Source organism: Euprymna scolopes, chromosome 10, assembly GCF_053919585.1.
Source record: "Euprymna scolopes isolate OS-2025 chromosome 10, ASM5391958v1, whole genome shotgun sequence".
Classification (NCBI taxonomy): domain Eukaryota; kingdom Metazoa; phylum Mollusca; class Cephalopoda; order Sepiida; family Sepiolidae; genus Euprymna; species Euprymna scolopes.
Window position 1 is genome coordinate 96,620,538 of NC_136491.1, and position 17,938 is coordinate 96,638,475.

General features: G+C 35.2%; 1 protein-coding gene and 1 pseudogene across 28 annotated transcripts in view; one reads left to right on the forward strand and one right to left on the reverse strand.

Annotated features, from left to right (window-relative positions):
* LOC145286154 (uncharacterized) overlaps positions 1 to 17,938 on the reverse strand; it is an 811,438-nt gene that overhangs the window by 409,480 nt on the left and 384,020 nt on the right. The window lies entirely within an intron of this gene.
* On the forward strand, positions 9,503 to 9,619 carry LOC145286617 (5S ribosomal RNA; annotated as a pseudogene).

The window sequence follows — 17,938 nt, forward strand, 5'->3', positions numbered from 1 at the left end:
GAAAATCAGGCGATATATTAATATTTAAATGGGTTTTTCCATAACCACAGCCAAGATAAATGTTACTCGCATGCTTTTCCCGTTAGGGATTTTCCCCCTTTTTTTCTCTCTTCAAAAAATGCTACACTGCTAAAAGTGTGTTTATTCATAAAGTCTGAAGAAATGCTGGTTTTTGAAAATTTTCAAACGATATAATGCTTGAAATTGTCGAACTGGACATTGAAACAATTGTAACGTAAAATGAAATACACTTTTTGTTGCCATCAACACCTTGTTTTGAAGTCTTGATTTTGCATACACAGTATATATATATATATATATATATATATATATATATATATATTAGATTATATTAGATATAACTTTGAAAAAATATATATGCTTATAGATAATATAGATAGAAATAGAGCAATAAATAAAAAAAAACAACCAAAAAAAACAAAAACATATTTAATCAATAATTAACTGAAAATCATCTATTTAGTCTTTTCTTTAATTGTTGCCTTTTTATTCCTACAAGTCAAGCATAAACCGATATTGTTGAATTGAAAAAAGGATAGTGAGTTTTATAAATTACTAGCCTGGGTGCCCAGCGTTGCCCGGGTGTTTGGAGGTGTGTGTTGAGAGAAAAAAAAAAGTGGTAGTAGGCAGGCAGGCTTGAACCCGTACCGCAAATGAGGGAAAGAAAGTGAAAAAAAAACCCTCCAAAAAAACATGACGACTTTGCCGTTGCATCCATCGCTAAACCGGAAGTAGCAAAGGTTTAAATTAAGGCTAGTCAATCAAAAAACGGTGATGACTTTCGAAAATATCGGCGAAAAACGCGACCCCTCCCTGTAGAAAAGTGCCCAGTTGAGGGCAAAGGAATTAATGTTTTCGACCAATTTTTCAATTGTCGTCCGAAGGGTCGAACTTCATAATGATACCGATTTTGTGAAAATCTATCACCTCTGTTGAAAGTTTTAGGCTGACATACAAACACACATACATGCATTTAAACAGACAGGTGATATTAATATTATAGATTTCATGGTTACTATTCGGCACGAGGGTGGGGTGGGGAGTAATCTATATATATAAAAGGCAAAATGTGTGTGACCATTTCGTGTATGTCTTCAAAAGGCTTTTCGAGCACACGCTCCCGGGGTCGTTACGATCGCTTACAACTGTTTATATGGGCCCTATATCATAATATGTACGATTTGGGAAAGTGCATCGCATCTAGATTTATTTACGTCGACTTTTACAAAATTATTGCTATTTTGGCTTCTCGCATATTGATGAGGCTTTTTCGTATAAAAAGCGAAACTAATTCAAAGTTAACCAGTCCTTGGCATTGCGCCGGGAAATGTCCAGAAGCAATAAGCTTTGATCAATGTTGTACATCAGACAATTGTTATTCAATCTGGACAATTGGGAGCTGGTTCCCCCCCCCCAACATTTGTTAGGGGAAAAAAACAAAAACAGACAACTGCGTGACTTCTATTTGACCTTCTTAATTAGGTCAAATGGAAGCAGCAGAGTTAACTTTTATTGCGCACGCCTCTTTTTATAGTTTAATAAATAAATTCAAACCTGAGTATGTTGTATGTATGTCGTGGTGGCCTAATGGGTAACGTCTCCCGGTATTTTTTCACACATCAATTTCCAACTCAAGGGTACGGGTTCGATTCTCATACTTACCTACCAAAAAAATTTTTTTATTTAACCCCCCCCCCCTGGAGTTTTGATTTACCTCAAGACACCCGGGCATCGCCGGGTACCCCCCGCCCCGCTAGTCTATATATATAAAAGGCAAAATGTGTGTGATCATTTCGTGTATGTCTTCAAAAGGCTTCTTTCACACGCGCTCCCGGGGTCGTTACTATCGCTTAAAACTGTGTATATGGGTCCTATATAATAATATCTAGGAATTAGAAAAGCGCTTAGCGTATATATTTATTTACGTCGATTTTTACAAAATTATTGCTATTTTGGCTTCTCGCGTGTTGATTGGGCTTTTTAGTATAAATATGTGAAACTAAACTCAAACGACGTCTTCTTGGCATTGCGCCGGGGGAAAAACGTCCAGAAGCAATCAGCTTTGATTAGACACCCCTCCCAACATCTGTTGGGGGAAGAAACAGGTAAATTTGGGTAAACAAACCTAAACCCTGTGTGACTTCTATTTGACCTTCTTAATTAGGTCAAATGGAAGCAGCAGAGTTAACTTTTATTGCGCACGCCTCTTTTTATAGTTAAATAACCTGCTTAACTTTGTCTGTTGCCGTAGCTTAATGGTTAACGTGACACGGGTTTTTTTTCACACATTAATTTCCAACTCAAGGGTACAGGTTCGATTCTCATACTCACCTATCAAAACATTTTTTTTATTATTTAACACCCCCCCCTCCGAAGTTTTGATTTACCTCAAGACACCCGGGCATCGCCGGGTACCCCCCGCTAGTCCTACAATAAAACAGTAATTAAAACACTGCTCTTCATTAACCGCTAGCGTTGTTCCTAGCACGGTTGAGTTCATCTTAGAATTCAAAGAGTAAGACGTGGTTGAAAATGACAGAAGAATATTAAGATCTTATATCATTTTATTTAATTTGGTTATAAAGCAATAGACATCGAGACATAGATTCATATGCTTTATGTGAACTGCGTACCTCTCTCTCTATATATATGTATATATATGTCATTAAATATATATATATGTCATTAAATATATATGTCATTAAAGCGCATAAATTAATATACGAAGTTATAATTTTATGCATAAATTTTCAGTATTTACTTTAACAGTGGTCGATACATAGGTAGAGTTAGGTAGTAAGTTATGAAAATAAATATGGCAATCAAGCTACACAGAATATTTCGTGTTTCATTCTCGCATAAGCATGACGAATTCTCATGAGAATTCTGTGTAGCTTAATTGCCATATATATTTTCATAACTTCTTAATATATATATATATATATATATATATATATATATATATATATATATAGAGAGAGAGAGAGAGAGAGAGAGAGAGAGAGAGATATTTATTCATCTATCAACACTCATCTTGTCTCCCATAAAAAGTCTTATCCTTTCCCTTCTCCGTTCCCAAATAAAATCACCTGTTTTTGTTCAAATCTTGGTGCTTCCAATCCCTTGCCATAATAATGCAACACTAAGATTTTTGATATGAAAAAATAGAATATTTAACAAACAAAATAATACAAGATAATATTTATATAAAAAATCAGATCATTCCAGCCGCCCTGATTTTTCCCCAGAGTCTAGGCCATTGTTAAGCTGGGTTGTTTTCGTTGGCTGTAGTATCATCATGTGCAGTTCTAGGAGGTCAACATTGCCAGGCTTTGCCTACTCACCCGATCAGGCTGCCTTTGGTGTTGTGTGTATATGTGTGTGTGTGGGGGGGGTTATGTTGGTGATGTTCTTGACGTATGACCAAACAAAGTAGTCCAGCGGGTTCAGGTCGAGGGAGGACGGGGGCAGGGAGGGATGGCTACAAAGCCATAGAACTCCTTCTGAACCCAAGCCTGGGTCCCTTTGGACTTGTGGGCCATGGACGAGTCCTGCTGCCACATCCAGTCTGCCAGCGGCCACCTGACTGCACCAGGGGATCACCACACTCTTCAGTACATACAGGTACACTTTGGTGTTGACCTTTAAGCCGACTTTGAAGATGTGAGGTGGCATGATGTGGTCTTCACTTGAAACCACACCAAAGACCATAACCGTGGCTGGACACAACTTTGTTTTCATCACCTTAGGCATATCCCTGTTATTCCTGGCAACCTAGCGATGCATTTTGAAGGTGCCGGCAATGGTCCTGTTGTCATAACTTGGATCAGTAGAGAGCATGAGTTGTACAGCGGCACATCTCTAATTTTGCTTGTTGAACATTGTGTCACTTTCAGACATGTTAGAAGGCTCCTATAGCTTTTGGGATCTGTACATGAGTGGCTAACTAGTAAATGGTCTGCTACAAGAAAAGAAAACCGGTTTTTATCAAACGGAAATGGAATCATGTCGTCTTTTCTATGGCGACAATTTTATCGTTCCACCTCGTACTTCCCTCTCCAGTTTAAAAAAGGAGAAGATATTGCCTGGGAGAATGGTATAATTGCGACAGAACAGATACTACTCTATACCCCTGAACTGGACATTTGAAAGACAGTAAATTTCCAGTTTCAAACAGGCAGATACCAAATCTCCATTAGTAATAGGTTACTAATTGCGAATATGAAAGGAAAAAAATATGAAGATAAAAATCTACAAAATGTGGGTATTACAAAATCTGCTTCCACAGTATGCCTACATATTATAACATTTCTCTGCATCACACAACAGGAAAATAAAAAAATCAGACAAAATAACAAAAAAAATGAATGAATAAATAAATAAATAAATAAAAAATAAAAGACCCCCCCCCCAAAAAAAAAAGAACCTTCCATTCTTTCTCTTTCGTTCTTTGAGTTAATGGACAATTAATCATAGAATGTCATGAAAGGAATGGATGCCTTGTTAACGGGTTGGTTATGCCATCATCAATGGTCGACTGGGTTTTATGAAAGGATTTTACTGCTAGTATGGGAATCAAAGTTAATGAAGGAGATTTGGGAATGCTATGAAAAATCAACTTTGATCAGAAAATGAAAAATTCTTCATAACTGATGAAAAAGAAAACTCAAACTAGAAAAAACAACAACAAAAAAAAAACGTTGATACGTGACAGATGTTGGTGTGGAGCTTACGGAACGATGGCGGCGATGAATTAAAGATGCAACTATTAAATTATAGAATTACACACGAGAAAATAACATGAATGACTAATACTTTCAAAATCATCTCTGAGGAAAGAAAAACAAAACAATCTTCTCTAATTCATTCAAATGATTAAGCAAGACAAGACCGATTCTTTAGATATGTCCAATCAATCTGCGTATTTACCAACGATGATGTTATTTTAAACTGTGACAGACCTACGATAATTCTATTTTTAAACAGTGACAGACCAACGATAATTCTATTTTTAAACAGTGACAGACCAACGATAATTCTATTTTAAATTATGACACACTAACAATAATGCTATTTTAAACTGTGATAGACCAACGATAATTCTATTTTGAGCTGTGACCAACGATAATTCCATTTTAAATTGTGACAGACCAACGATAATTCTATTTTAAACTGTGACAGACCAATGATAATTCTATTTTAAATTATGACAGGCAAACAAAAATGCTATTTTAAACTGTGACAGATCAACGAAAATGTTATTTTAAACTGTGAGAGACCAACAATAATTCTATTTTAAATTGACAAACCAACGATAATGCTATTTTAAACTGTAACAAACCAACGATAATTCTATTTTAAACTGTGACAGACCAATGGAAATGCTATTTTAACCTGTGACAGACCAACGATAATTTTCTGCAAACTTTTTTCCACAGAAGATACGTTGTGAAAATACTATTCCAAATTGTGACAGATAAACTATTTGATATTTATATTTATTATAATAAATTATATTTCAAAATACGGCAGACGGACGAAAACGTTTCCAATCTATGACAGACCAATGAAAATGTTATTTGACACTGTTAGAGACCAACGAAAATGCGATTTAAAGTTGTGATATACAAAAAAAAAAAAAAAAAAAAAATGCCATTTCAAACTGTGACGGAGTGACAGACCTATGAAAATGTTAATCGAATCTGTGATAAAACATGATAATGTTATTTCAACTGTAAAAGACTAACGAAAATGCTATTATTTCAAACTGTGACGGATCAACAACAATTATATTTACAATTATGACAAATCAACGAAGATAGGCCGTAGTCAGTAACCTCCAAGATTCCCACATCATTTTTCTCTTTTAACCCCGGCCACCCCAATAGCTGACAGCATCTTGGAGCAACATCATATACATCACCCCCAACTCCCCCACCTCATTTTTACTTGTTCCTAGAATTCAGCCTCATTTAGAGATTGACCTGCTTGTTTTCGGACTCCAAACAAGACAATAAAACAGTGGGCGGTTTACAATCTAGAGAGGGGTGGGAGGGCCCGGGGTGGGAGGGCCCTACTAACATTTGTTATTTGTTTATTTTTTAACCCCCCCCCCACACTAATGATATAACACTTATTTCACCGACTTATAAAATTTTTATTTTTACACAGGATATATATATATTCTTGTGTGCAGGACTGCAGGGGCGTTTGCTCAGTTGGTAGAGTGTTTGCCTTGCATGCAAGAGGCTCGGGTTTCGAATCATGAGTTCGGATTTGTCTAACTGATGAGCCCAAATGAGGGCGAAATCGAGTCTTGGACTTCCGGTTCTTTGACTGTCATGGCTCTTGTGGGCTGCGACGTTGTTTGGCTGTGGAATTTATATATATATATATATATATATATATATATATATATATATATATATATATATACGAAAATAAAAAATATATAACTCAACGAAGATGCTCTAACAAACTGATAGATGAAGAAAAATTCTATTACAATATGTGACAGAGCAACGAAAATGTTATTTAAAACTGACAGACCACAAAAACTTCTATTAAAACTATGACAGATTAACAATAATTCTGTTTCAAACTGTGACAGATCGACGAACATCCTATTTAATACTGTAACACGCAATATTACAATTGGACGCATCTAAAAACAGTGTACCATATTTCTCTACCTTTCTCTCTAATCGTCTCTCTTCACCCCCTATGGCCCGTTACCCCTCCGTCTCCCCAACTCTTTTTCGTCCGCCCAATTCATTTATCTCTAGCTGAACATCCACACAGCTAACTCTCCTTCATAATAGAATAGCTGGGGTACCCAGCGTTGCCCAAAATCACATAAAAAAAAAGAAGAAAATGCATATGTTGAACGCGTTTAGAAACGGACGATTTTACGTGATCCCCCCCCCTATCAGAACTAGATAAATCAAATAACAGCTGCATGAATATCTGCTGTATCGATCATTTAAACACTCTCTCAGATATACATAACATAAAATTAAAACGCAAAAAATTCTACAAAAACCAAATTAAACTTGGTCATTAAATATTCTTATGATTTTGGAAGTCAATTTCTCAAAGCCATCCAATACATGTCAGCATGTAAAACGGAAGTGATTTCCTTCTGGAATGAGAAATAAACGTGCAGTTTACTTGCCATAAGTACACTGTATATATTTATAGTATAGGGTGGAACGATAAAATTGTCGCCCTAGAAAAGACGACATGATTCCATTTCCGTTTGAAGAAAACCGGTTTTCTTTTCTTGTTGCAGACCATCTACTAGTTGACCAGTTGAGTACAAATCCCAAGAGCGATAGGAAACTTCTATCATGTCTGAAAGAGACACAATGTTCAACGAGCAAGATCGGAGATGCGCCGCTGTACACCTCATGCTCTCTACTGATCCAAGTTATGACAACAGGACCATTGCCAGCACCCTCAAAATGCAAATCCAGACAGTTCAACGCTTGAGGGCACAGCTCAATGAAGTTTCCAGCCACGGTTATTATCTTTGGTATTGTTTCAAGTGAGTGCCACATCATACCACCTCACATCTTCAAAGTCGGCTTGAAAATCAACACCAAAGTGTACCTGGATGTGCTAAAAAGTGTGGTGATCCCCTGGTGCAATCAGGTGGTCATTGGCAAACCCTGGGTGTGGCAGCAGGACTCGGTGTCGGCCCACAAGTCCAAAGAGACCCAGGCTTGGCTTCAGAAGAAATGCTACAACTTTGTACCCTTTTCTTGCTGCCCCCCTCCCTTTCCCAACCTGAATCTGTTGGACTACTCCGTTTGGTTACATGTTGAGAACATCACCAACATGACCACCTACAACACGAAAGCCAGACTGATTGCAGCCACCCGGTGAGCGTTTGTAGAAAAGGCATGCTCCCAGTCCCCGACCCATATCGAGGCGGTGATTGAAGCTGAAGGTAGTTATATTCATTAGATGTCATCTCTACTACATAATCAAGTTACCTGAATTGATTTTTTTTTTTCAATAAAAGTTTTAAAATAAAGCTGTAGTGTTGTTTTCTTTAGGGCGACAAATTTATCGTTCCACCCTATATAGCATGGTTATTCCTATGGCATTAAAATGTCTTATTCATATAATGCATTGCAAAAGTTATTTTTAAATTCTTGTCAACAGGAGAAAACGGTGAAGGGGGGGGGAGATCCCAAATATGATATGACTCATAAAGGCCTGAATAAATTTCATACTCATTATCTCCAATAATATCAGCGCGAGTTGCATCTCCCTTTTAGCAATTTCTAATTTCGATTGACCTAGAAAAAAAAAAAAGAAGCGTTTTCTCTCATCTTATCTAAAATTCCTAGCAAGGCTTACATAACAATAAAAACAAAAAAAAAATAGAAAGCCATCAGCCGAATTAGATTTGTTGAAGCATTTTATTAGAATTGGGCCAATTTGGAGATTGTCTTTAAGATAGCACACATTTCCTGGCTATAGGGTTTGATCGTTTCCCTATGTTTGGAAAAAAAAAAAAAAAACATATCAATACCATTTTAGATACCTACCTACGGACAATTTTAGATGATTCATACAGAAAAGAAAAAAAAAAATAATATATATCTATATAGTAGAATATATATATGGTATTTAAGCTACACCGAGGCTTCTACGTTTCATACCCATAGGGAATCGTCAGGCTAAAATGCATGGAATTCGTTGTTACAAAGTGTTTTTATATGGTGACATGAATTCCATGCATTTTAGCATGATGACATTGACAACCTACTTTTTTATTTAAAAATTATTAAAACAAACTTCTTAATAGATTCTGCCATGCATATGCAAACGACTTCATGAAGGTTAACTAATTTGCATATTCCTTTGAAAAACGAGCGTTCATTAATTACTTTTTCATTTTTTATGGTTTCTCATTAGATGATTTGGTTTTATTTAACCATTATGTTTAATTCTTTTCATGCATAGTTTCTACATTGTGCATAATTTGCATAAAATTTCGGATGCAAAAATTCTATCACACAGAAATGTTTTATACATATTAGTGTTAGGATGATTAATCAGAATTGGGAATCAGAAAAAGCGGAATATTTGAGGGTATTGGAATCAGAAAAATCGGAATCGGAAAAATTTGTACCTATTTTCCGATGCCAAAACGATTCTTTTAATTGTCTTTTTTCTTTGATTTTGTTTAAAGCTAAATCTTCCATTGCTGGCAATAATGATAAAATAATAAATATTTATTGATTTTAAATTACTAGTGAAGCTAAAATCGATAGATCGTCCCCCACAAATATATTTCTAACTTTTAGGAAAATATTTGCACATTTAACATGTGCGTTTTTACGGTAATCGGAGAAAAATACAACTATATAGTTAAATATTTAGAGATTTATAAATAATTGGAATCAGAATCAGTAATTGTATCGGAATCAGGAAAAATATTGGAATAGTCTCATCACTTATATATATTGCATACGGCATAATCACGTTGACACACTGGTTCTCACCAGATCACCGAAGTTAAGCAACGTTGAGTCTGGCTAGTACTAGATGGGTGATCATTTGGGAATTCTAGGCACTGTATGTGCTCTCCTCTCATCTTGGTATTGTTTCCAGCCGTCCTGTACCGCAACTTGCCACTGGTATTCAACAATGTCGACTCAGGGGAGGCGTGGTTGGAGATTGCGCAACTCTTGCCACACAAATTTCATGCACAGGCATCCTTACAGTGGGTATCCATAGTCTGTCAAGACTGGAGGAAGCCACATACATTATATACATATATATACATATATATATATATATATATATATATATATATATATATATATATATATATATATATATATTATATACACATACATACATAAGGGAACTCTGTGTGTGTGTGTGAAATAGCTCTACAAAACTCTTCCCTTAATATTTGATCTACACACTTGAAACTTAGATATGTAGGGTATTTGGACCTCGGGAAGATTTTCAATTTAGTTTTTAGTCTTTAAAAATGGCTGCTGAGGAGTCAAAATTGAAAAAAAAAAAAAAAAAACATAGTTGCTCTTGGAAGATGTAAATCAACTATCTTTTGGGTTATGCATACATTATACATTTTTAGTTTGAAGTCGCTTAATTTTTAGCCTCTTTTATCAATCTGGTGATAGCTCGGACAGTAACGATGAAAGCTGAAGCGCTAAATAATGACAATGGCAGAAGCGTTGAATATTTAGGTCTCGATTCCAGCTGATAGCACTGAAGCCATTTTTATTTTTGAAATCGTTACTATATGCATATATCGGGAACAATATAATAATCAAGAGAATTTGCTCCATGATAATGAATACGAAATCTGCGGTCTGCTTGTGCATATATATGAGGGGCATTCCAAAAGTAATCTCCCCTATTTTTTATTCTGCCCAAATGGATCAGAGGAGATTGCAAATTGCATTGTTACGATGACTGAACTTATGCATTCATGACCTGAAAGTTTCATCTCTCCTTGACAGATATTGACAGTGTGAAACTAAGAAAACAACCCCTGTCACGGCAAAAGTGCATTCAGAATGATGGTGACTATGTAGAAAAATGAATTGTTTTACAAGTACTTGGATAGAATATGCTTTGATGATCTTACAGCACTTGTACCTCCTGGGGGAAATACGTCCAACTAACGTGATTAGCAGCAAAATCACACCCCTTCACTGTAGATACCGGAAAAAAAAATTCTTTCTTGGACCGTTATGCTTTGAAATTCTCTCACTTTTCTCAGTTTATCTAACTATACCAAACTGTAGAAGGTGGCGTGCTTTCCGGTTGACTACAATACGGTAGCCTTCAAGTATAATGTAAACAAGTTCTTGTTGAGTTGTCCCCTTTAATAATAATCAACTTCTACCCAATTTATGCCATTAACGACTACCATACTACCACCTAGTAATCATTGACTCTTATCGTCGAGTGGCCTTTGGGCTTTGATAATTGGTGACTCCCTTGTAAAAAAAAATATATATATATATATATAAACAAAAAAACAAAAAAAAAACAAATACATTGCAATACAACTCCTCACTTAAGATGTTTACTATAAATCTGGCCTCTTATGACAATAATCCCTTACGTATTAGTGGTGATATGCCTTGTTTAAGTTTAATCTAAGATTAAAAAAAAAAAAAAAAAGAAACAAAATCTAAGCAGTATTTGTTTAGTTGTATTGTTTTACAGCATATCAACCCTTTTCGGTTTATTTAATGCTGAATCCGGTCATTTTTATAAAAGTTTCTATGTTTCAAGTCTCTTTATATCTTCAAATTCATGGAGTTTGCTTTGGTTATTTTTTAAACGAAAGTTATTATTATTGTTGTTGTTTTTTGGGGTTTTTTTTGCTTTGCAGAACATGATTGAGTTTTGAAAAGAGAAAGTAAAAAAAAAAAAACAATAGCATCAATGTTTGGTGGTTTTAGGCCAGAAAGCCGATATCTTCAGACAACTCGAGCTGGTAGCACCACCTAAGGAGCACTGAAATCCACAATTGGCTTCACTTAAAGCATGACGAATGTACGCGGTTTTTTGTAAGAAAAAAAAAAAAAAAAAAAAGGAAAAATTTTTCTTGTATAATGTGAAGGGAGACGAGCGGCCATGTTTGTTTGCTTTGCCAATGGTTCAGCAGAAACTATTCAAAAAGAAAAAGACAAAAAAAATGGAAAACAGAAAAGAAAAAAAAAATCTGCAGTGCTCTCAAGAGATGCAAACCGAAAACTGAAGTTGAAAACCGACTGATCTTCACAGATGTTTTTTCATCATGGACACACGTGTGCACTTTTGGCACTGGCATCAATTCCCCACCTGTCCCAGGATTGATGACATTTACAGAGAGGCATTTCGCAAGAGTTGGAGACTTTGGGAGAACTTGCATATTAAAACAAATGTTAAAGTACTAGTAGTAGTAGTAGTAGTAGTAGTAGTGGAGGAGGGGTAGGAGGAGGAAGATGGTTAGTAGAGGAAGCTCTTCTGACATGCTTTTTCATCCTTCAAGAAAGATGGGGTACGAGTTCAGGTTGGGTTAGGGTTAAAAGTTTAATTTGAAATTATGGAAGTAGGACGAGGATGCTGGAGGGGGTGGAGACAGAAAGCGGAAAGGCAATTGAGGAAAAAGAGAATGAATTGAAATAAGGGAAGAAGAGGACGAGTAGGAGGAAAATGAGGAGAGAAGAAAAAAGCAAAAGAAAAAAAAAAAGACGGTATTTACGCAGAATACAGACGTTATCATTTAGAAACCCATTCTTAAAATGGGGATGGAAGGACGTTATGTAACTAGTTTGTACTTTCACCTAACTATTTAATATGCAAAAGATACCGTAAAAATTAAATTTAGCTTGAAAATCCTATTAAAAAATGGAACAGTCCAGCTTAAAAAGAATATAAAAACAGACACAACTGCATGGGGAAAGTAGTACACTGGGAACTCTGCAAACAGCTGCACACTAAAAACAGTATTGGAAAATAAAAACCACAAAACCCTTTGGAACATGGAGGTGCAAATATATAATCCTTCCAAGCAAGGAAACCAGACATCATAATCATTAACAAGAAAGAAACTGCCAAATTGAAAATTCTGCCGTTTCAACAGAGAAATTGCCAGAGAACTGAAAGGAATGTGGAACACGAAGAAAATCAATATAAAGCCAATAATTTTATGAGCACTAGGAAGAGTCACAAAGAGCTTGGAAAAAAAATCGGATAACTAGGAGAAATCGAAATCAAAGGGAAGATTGCGACTATATAACAGAGAGTAATGCTGAAAACAGATGAATGCAGAAAGTAACCCATATGAGCTACAAACTCTAATCGACCATATGGAAATTGCAACACACGTAAAACAAAAAGATAGAAAGGAACACTATATAGAACTAAGAAAACAGAAACCGCAAAAGTTTAAGTTAATCGTCCCCCATACACAAAAAATAAAAATAAATGGTAGTTTCAGCATTGATTGGTACCACACGAAATAGCTGTGAAAAGTTAAGAAGGATAGAAAGATCGAGGAGAGAAAGCACTAACCAGATCTCCACTCGATGAGTGAAGAGGACTGGGAGCATGGGGATGCTTGTTATCACTCAAATAACTGAAGACCAATCGTCGCCGCCAGCAAGAAGTCAATGGTAAGCAGTTGTTTCAATAATGCAAATTCATTTGCAAAGGTTATCGAAAGAGATGTAGAGTACTGTAAATCTAGACTAGCAACTACCTCAAGCCAGGATAGTGTGTGAATAAGCTCTATCACAAATATTGAGCACTCTTTCACATAACAATTTGTACAACTATATTTAGTAATATTTGGATAAAGCAATTCTTGAATTGCTCGAGATTTGAAAATTTGAAATTCTAATTGATTTGTTTTGAATTTTTCAAATTGGTACTTTATTACAAATATGGCTTTGTGATTGGGTTCGAATCTCCTGGCCTGCAGTAATTATTACTTCCTATACTGATATTGTATAGGCGTGAGATGCTAGTGCTTGCAGGTATAAAAATAATTCTTAATATTTATTTGAAAAATATTACAGTTATAAAACCCTTTTGAGCCCTCTTTAGGGAATTGAGAAAAAGCGGTCAACTTCAGTGTAAATGCAACATTCCAACTTCCGGTTGTTTAATACACTCTTTAAGATAAGATGCTAGCCTATAAAGCCAAGAGTAGCTTTGTGACAGAGTTTGAATTTCCCGACAAGCAATAATTATCACTTCCTACACTGACGATTGCATAAGTATGAAACACTAGTGTCTATATGTATAAAAATAATTTTTTAATATGTCAGGGATGTGATATTAAAAACTTAACGTGGAAGAAAACAAAAAAAATGTACAAAATTCTGAGGAAGGAGTTTGACTCCGAAATATGTAAATTATAAATTTCAAACAAATAAATATTTATTTATATCCGTAATATTTCGTTGTGATTCGGCTTTCAAACTTTTATTTTATTCATTTTTAATATTTATTTGAATATATAATTTCCTGTATCCACCTAAAATTTTGTAAGGAGATATATTTTATGTAACGATTTTCAATATTTACTTCAACAGTGCTCAATATCAGTAGAGTTAGGTAGTAAGTTATGAAAAGATATATACCAAGGAAGCTATACAGAATCTTCCGTATTTAATCCCTGTGGGGAATCCTCAGGCTAAAATACATGTTATTCATTTTACCGGATGTTTTTATATACAGACGTAGTGTTTAATTTAGCTAAGTAATCAATCAGATTAATTGTCATTCCTCCCCACAGATTAATATTTACATTCCAACAATCGAACTTCTCTAATACTAAGATTCGACTGACGTTTACTTACTCCTACTTTGTTCTGTTTTAAAGAGGGGTAACTCGCACATTTTTGTCAATGTGTCGAATTGTTTCAATACGTGCACCCTTGGAATACATTTTCTCATTTTTTATTTTAGGTGTTGGATAATATGTGGTTTTTAATAATTGTTTCATTTTATTTAATTATTTATTCTTATATATGGTTACCTTCAAGTAAATTTTATTCTGGCTATACAGTTGTTTGCTACGTCACTTGTAAAGTTTAATAGGTTTTGGGAGAATTGATGGAAGAAAAAAAAAAGAAAAGAATGCACTAAAGAAAAGGAATGAATGAAGAGAACGAGTGAAAAAAAAGGAAAGAACGAAAGAAAATGACAGAAAGGAAAAGAAAAGAAAAGAAAAAAGGAGAGAGAGAAAAAGGAACAAGGTAATTAATCAGTGAAAAAGAAAAAAAAGGGGGAAACATTACTGTAGTCACATGACCCTGAGGAAAGAGTAATAGGAACAACAAACAAACAATGATCTTCCTTCCTGTCTCATTCTAGCCAAACAACTGGCTACTAACCAACGGTCTACATCTGCACCAAACCTAAGAAATATTCACAACCGTTCTTATTTCTATTGCTTGTATTGTTACGATGGGTATTTCTGCCATATTGACTGGGGACAACACGACACAAAATATCAGAAGCCATTTTTTATTCTGTTTTTCTTTTTGTTTTTACCGATTTCTCAAGAAATATTGATCACGTGCATTTCATTATTGCCATCTTTTATCGTTGCTCGTTTCTTTTCTTCATCCCTTCCCCTCCATCTCTTTTCTATGCTAAACAATGACCGGACTCCCTTCACGCCCGATCGCCTAACCCCATCCAAAACCCAATCTCTCATCTCTTATTCCCACCATAGACAGGGTTCTGTTTTCTTTCCAACACGCCTGAATGCTTTATCGCATAACTACGCATGAATTTCGAAGGGCATGAGAGTGCCGGTCCCCAAAGTTACGAAGACACAGAACAAAAAAGCAGCAAGAACTTCTTCCTCAACGCCATTCGCAATCTTCAAATATCTCCTTTACTTATCCGTGTTTGCTACCCCTTCACCACACCTTTTTTTTTTTTTACTGCTGTGTTTCATTTGATAGCATTTGGATAACGTTATTTGTGGTAGACAAGCGATATTCGATAACATTATTAAATGTTAATATTAACATACGGGAGTGAGGTAGCCGGTGAAATAAACAAATCCGGTATTATTGTAGATTGACACCCTTCGCTTACTCATCTACCCTTTCCCCTTAAAAAAAATGAAAAAAAAAAAAAATGAATTTCTCCTTTTTTAGGCGATTATGTGTGAACACTGAAAAACTTGGCAAAAAAAAAAAAGAACAAAAAGAAAATAGCAACAAAGTCTAGAATTTAGAGTGGGGGATCAGTTTCGCATATAAATTTAGCATAAAACCACACATCATTTCTTAACCATTTTAACGTTTTAGAGCAATTAACTATTTTGGAGGATGGGTAGAGGTTTTACTGGCATGACTTTCGAAGGGAATGAGAGCGCCGGTCCTCAAAATTACGAATGCATGAAACGAAAAACAGCAAAAACTTCTTCCTCCATGTCATTCGCTCTCGTGAAATAACTTCTTTACCATACAATACTGTTAAAAACCCACCAAATATAAGTCAGCCTATGTCACGGTAACATATACTGAGCTAGTTTTTAACAGTATTTTGCATATTTTTTATTTTTAACTCCTTTTCCCAAACTTACCGTGTCAAAGAGCGAGTTGGGCGCCATTTTTAATTTTCCAATACATTGGTAAACACTGTATGTTTTTTTCGAGCTGAATAAACATGTTACATTGAATGAAAACACTAGAAAATTATACAGTTAGGTAGAAAAGTAACTTATCTTGCCTTTGATAACATTTATTTGTTATATATTTGTTTTTTGACAACTTTTTCGAATCTATGTTTACAGTAAAATAAACCCCAGCAAACCAAATATTATAGTATTCGTTCGATGTAGAGTTAGGGATAATTAGAGATTTGTCACCACAATATCGCATTTATCTAGAAGTTTCCTCAGAAAATATTCGTCTGATCTGGTTGGAATTTTGTATGGGCCTTTGTTATGATAGGGTGGAACGAACTAAGTATTATGGTAGCCATTCAATGCTCAGTTAGAGATTAATAGGGACTAGTATTGAATGCAAAAATGAGCACAAATGTAACCATGTTCAACTAACAATTTGGCTTGAAGCACTCATTCTACGTCAACGGGCTATAACTTTTGCCCGTTTTTATTGGGCAAAAAGTCTAGTACAGCGCAACCCGGATATAAGAGATACTAATGTAAGAAAAACGAATATAAGAGCGAGTTTCTCTGGTCCCAAATTAGAGCCAGTGTTAATGCACAGGGTAACCCGGATATAAGAACCCCGGATATAAGAGAGCTGTAGGGACCTGAGAAGAAGTCTCTTATATCAGGGTTACACTCTGTATGTATATATATATATATATATATATATATATATATATATATATATACACACACACACACAGATGCAACCATTGATGAGTCATAGACGACGAAACACGTGTCAGTGGATAATTATATTTAAAATATATATATATATATATATATATATATATATATATATATATATATATATAAGGATAAAATAATGAAAGGTCAATTTTGATTTTATTTGCTTTTACTTCAAAAAGACAGGTCTGCCAACACTTCTATAAAAAGTGTAGCCGCGTTCATCAACACATAGTAAACAAAATAAGGGGGAAGGGGAGATAAGACTGAATATGTGAATAAAATGAGATCAAAACCTCGTCCCCCATAATTTCAGGAAGTGCTAAGTGTATTTCCCATCATTCCTTGCAATATAACGCAGCAAACAATCAGGAGGAGCAGACAGAAGAAAAAAAAAAATAAAATGGAAGAAAAGAACAAAAAAAAACGTAATAGAGAGAACACAAAAAAAGGGAGGGGTAAGTAAACGAATAAAAAGGTAAGTAAAGAAATAAAGACTACAAATAAAAAAAAAAGGATAAAAATGTAAACGCAAACAAATAAAAAGAATTAAAGAAATAAGCAAAAAAAAAAAAAAAAAGAAATACCAATAAAAATACCATTGTTTAGTCTGCCTATTTTCTGATACTGTTATTCTCAGACAGGATACACAGTAAAACGTTGGCACCTTATCAAGACATTTCATAACACGTGCACACTATAGGGAGAGAACTTGAATGCCTACTAAACACTGCCCTCGAGAGTCGAAGGTCTCTCTGTACAGGAGTTTGCCAAGACAACTTGGCATGAGGATACTATTTCCCCTACAAGTAAATCCTGATTAAATATTAAAAATCACATAATATTCGCAGCCCAAATAAGATCTCATCGATATGGCTACCCAACACTGGCTTTTATTAGGAACTAGCGAGAGGTGTCCCAGGTGTAAAAGAGAAAAAAAAAAAATGGTAAGGAGGTAGGCTCGAATCCGAAGCCTTGAAGCAAATAGCCTGACCACTTACCACGACGCTACACGGGCAGAGAAGTGAGGAAGGGTGAAAT